The sequence below is a fragment of the Aristolochia californica genome, unplaced genomic scaffold (assembly GCF_029961685.1).
Source record: "Aristolochia californica isolate CCGP_79_NKW_82.1479 unplaced genomic scaffold, dmAriCali1.0.hap1 SCAF_8, whole genome shotgun sequence".
Classification (NCBI taxonomy): Eukaryota; Viridiplantae; Streptophyta; class Magnoliopsida; order Piperales; family Aristolochiaceae; genus Aristolochia; species Aristolochia californica.
In genome coordinates, this window is record NW_027182279.1 from 10,811,318 (window position 1) to 10,816,064 (window position 4,747).

Genomic DNA, 4,747 nt, shown 5'->3' on the forward strand with positions numbered 1-4,747 from the left:
ATCCCACCACTCGTTCACTTGCGAACTTAATGAGGCTTGGATGTAATGGTCATTTGCATCTATAACATGTTTCAAACATGCATATTGATATTTAAAACATGTGTAGGATCAATAAGAAATGTCTTTCTTATAAAATCCCTAGCTATTAGTGTTGAACTAGTGGAATTTCCCAAACTTGGATTTTAAAACTTTTGTGTTCTTTTGTGGTGTGTGAATAAATTTTCTTTACTTACATTTGTTATTAGTTTAGATTTTTTGCATACATAAACTCTAAAATTTTGATTTAGTTGTGATATATTTGCTTTGTCTTCTTGTTAACGAGATAAAGGGAAAAGTGAAAACTAAAGGTTTGATTAAAGAAAAAAGTATACATCTAAAATGGAAATGCACAAATGTAGAGAGATAATTCGCAAAAAGTGTTTGTAATTTTTAGGGATTGTAAACTCTTTCTTGTTTTTATATATTAGGTTTTGTAATCATTGGGAAAAGGGAGAGGTGGGGTATTTTTAACTGAGTGTTGACTCCCCATCCATAAGTCATTTCTTACAAAAATATAGCCCGTTACGTAAGATTGACCGATAAATCACTTTACTATCTATGATTGTTATGTCAATTTTTTTTGTAAATGGGCAAAATAATGGCTTGTTTGACTTGGGTAAATAACCCACCCCAAGTTCACTTGAGAATTTAATGAGGTTTGGATTCTTTGGTCAGCTTTTCGTAAATGGGCAAAATAAGGGTTTTTTTGGCTCGGGTAAATATCCCATCGCACATTCACTTGAAAATTTAATGAGGTTAGGATCAATAAATCATTTACATCTTTAACATGTTTCAAGCATGAAAATCCATAATTAAAACATGTTTAGGATCAATTAGAAATCTTTTTCTTATAAAATTCCAAGCGATTAGGGATAAACACGTAGAATTTACAAAACTTGGAAATCAAAACTTTTGTGTTCATTTGTGGTGTGTGAATAAATTTTCATTACTTACATTTGTTGTTGTATTAATGTTTTTTCATACATTCAATCTAAAATTTTCGTTTTGTTGTCATCTATTTGCCTTATCTTTTTATTCAGGAAATAAATGGGAAAATTGAAGACTCATGTTTTGATGTAAGAAAAAAGTATACATCTAAAATGAAAATGCACAAATGTAGAAAGAGATAATTCAAAAAAAGTGTATGTAATTTTTAGGGATTGTAAACTCTTTCTAGTTTTTATATATTAGGTTTTACAATCTTCGAGAAAAGGGGGAGGTGGGGGGACTTTTAAATGAGTGTTGACTCCCAATCCATTAGTCATTTCATACAAAAATAAAGCCCGTTATGCATGGTTGACCGAAGAATCACTTTACAATCATGTATGATTGTTAGGTAAACTTTTTGTAAATGGGCAAAATAATGGCTTGTTTGACACGGGTAAATATCCCACCACTCGTTCACTTGCGAATTTAATGAGGTTTGGATGCATTGGTCATTTGCATCTATAAAATGTTTCAAGCATGCATATCCATATTTAAAACATGTGTAGGATCAATTAGTAATCTCTTTCTTATAAAATTCCAAGCTATTAGGGGTTAACTAGTGGAATTTCCCAAACGTGGATATAAAAACTTTTGTGTTCATTTGTGGAATAAATTTTCTTTACTTACATTTGTTGTAATTTAAAATTTTTTGCATACATAAACTCTAAAATTTTTGTTTTGTTGTCATCTATTTGCCATTTCTTTTTGTTTACGAGATAAAAGGTGAAAGTGAAAACTCAAGTTTTGATTTACGAAAAAAGTATACATCTAAAATGTAAATGCACAAATGTAGAGAGAGATAATTCCAAACAAGTGTATGTAATTTTAAGGGATTGTAAACTCTTTCTAGTTTTTATATATTAGGTTTTGCAATCGTTGATAAAAGGGGAAGGCAAGGGATTTTTAACTGAGTGTTGACTTCCAATCCATAAGACATTTCATACAAAAATATAGCCCGTTACAAATGATTGACCGATAATTCACTTTACAATCATCTATGATTGTTAGGTCAACTTTTTGTAAATGGGCAAAATAATGGCTTGTTTGACTTGGGTAAATATCCCACCACACATTCATGTGAAATTTAATGAGGTTTGGATCGATAGGTCATTTACATCTTTGACATGTTTCAAGCATACATATCCATATTTTAAACATGTGCAGGATCAATTAGAAATCTCTTTCTTATAGAATTCCAAGATATTAGGGATAAACTAGTGGAATTTCCCAAACTTGGATTTCAAAACTTTTGTGTTCATTTGTGGTATGTGAATAATTTTCATTACTTACATTTGTTGTTGTTTAAAATTTTGTACGTATATAAACTCTAAAATTTTCGTTTTGTTGTTATATATTTGCCTTATATTTTTATTAATGAGATAAAGGGAAAAGTGAAAACTCAAGTTTAGATTTAAGAAAAAAGTATACATCTAAAACAGAAATGCACAAATGTAGAAAGAAATAATTCGAAAAAAGTGTTTGAACTTTTTAGGGACTATAAACTCTTTCTAGTTTTTATATATTAGGTTTTGCAGTCATCAGGAAAAGGGGCAGGCGGAGGAGTTTTAAATGAGTGTTGACTCCCAATCCAAAAGTCACTTCATACAAAAATATAGCCCGTTACGCATGATGGACCGATAAATCACTTTATAATCATCTATGATTGTTAGGTATGCTTTTTTTACATGGGCAAAATAATGGCTTGTTTGATACATGTAAATATCCCACCGCAAGTTCATTTGAGCATTTAATGAGGTTTGGATCCATAGGTCATTTTTATTTTTAACATATTTCAAACATGCATTTCCATATTTAAAACATGTGTAGGATCAATTAGAAATCCCTTTCTTATAAAATTCCAAGCTATTATGGTTGAACTAGTGGAATTTCCCAAATTTGGATACCAAAACTTTTGTGTTCATTTGTGGTGTGTGAATAAATTTTCTTCACTTATATTTGTTGTTGTTTTAAATTTTCTTCCTTGTGAGCCCCTCATGATCCTCCAGTGCACCTTGATAAGAGTGCCAGCTCATGAGTTCTTTGTGGGTCCCACTTGATCTTTAAGTCTTCTAAATCAATTCAGCTTGTGCCTCTTGATTCCTTACCTCGTGCTTGCTTTGGGAAAGGACTCTTCTTGGTGTCCCAAGTCCTCTAGGATTCTTCTTGATGGCCTACGTCCACATGGTGGGTCCCACCAGCTCGATCACCATGGTAGGCCCAAGATTGTAACACTCCCCCTCAAGTTGGGGGTGAGAAGAAGTCATAAACGCCTAGCTTGCTGCATATGGTAGACATAATCTTGTGAGTTACTGGTTCGGTGAGGATGTCTGGAATTTGATTTTGTGAGGAGATGTGCTTCAGGGATAAGAGACCAGCTTGGAACTTTTCTCGTATAAAGTGGCAATCGACCTCAATGTGTTTTGTCCTCTCATGGAAGACTGAATTCGATGCAATATGTATTGTTGTTTGGTTATCACAACATAGATCCATTGGAGCTTCTTTATAAAATCCCAATTCAGTGAGAAGGGACCTTATCCATAAAAGTTCACTTACAGTGTGTGACATGGCTTTGTATTATGCTTCTACACTTGACCGTGTTACTACATTTTGTTTTTTGCTTTTCCATGTTACCAGATTTCCTTCGACCATCGTGTAAAAAACAGAAGTAGATTTTCTATCATCTGGGGATCCAGCCCAGTCTGTATCTTTGAATCCCTCGATGCTGAAATGGCCATGTTTTTTTATAGATGAGCCCCTTCCAGGAGCCCCTTTCAAATAATGTAGTATCCTCTCAAGTGCTTGCCAATGACTAAGTTGTGGTTGTGCATGTACTGACTTACCACACTTACTGCGTATGAAATATCTGGCCTCGTTACACATAGGTAAATGAGTCATCCCACTAACCTTTGATATTTGCCAATATTGACATCTTCTCCAGTGCCTCCACATAATTTTGTATTTGCATCCATAGGAGTGTCGACTGGATTGCATCCCATCATACCTGTTTCTTCTAGTAGATCAAGTGAGTATTTTCTTTGGGATAGAATAATCCTATGTCTGGATTGTAAGACCTCAATCTCCAAAAAGTATTTAAGTAATCCAAGATCCTTCGTCTTGAATTCAACTAATATTCTTTCTTTTATTTTTTGAATTCTCTCAGAATCACTCCCAGTTAAAATAATATCATCAACATAAATAACTAGAATCACCTTACCTATTGCTGTGTTCTCAATAAAGATTGAGTGGTCTGTAGAGCATCTGTAAAAACCTACCCGTATGATGGCTTGACTAAATTTCTCAAACCATGCCTATGGGGATTGTTTTAGCGCATATAGAGATTTTTTAAAGTGACACACGGACTCCCCCTCAGCCACATATCCAGGAGGTTGTTGCATATAAATCTCTTCTTTGATATCACCATTGAGAAATGCGTTTTTAACATCCAGGTGATATATGGGTCAAGAAGAATTAGGTGCCAAGGATAATAATATATGTACCGAGGTCATCTTTGCCATTGGAGAGAATGTCTCATCATAATCAATGCCATAGCATTGAGTGTAAACTTTTGCAACCAGTTGAGCCTTCAGTGGTGCAGTGGTCCCATCCGGATTATGTTTTACTGTATAAACCCACTTGCAACCAACGAGTTTTTTATCTGTAGGTAGTGGAACTAGAGACCATGTATGATTATCATGAAGGGCCTTCATCTCTTCATCCATTG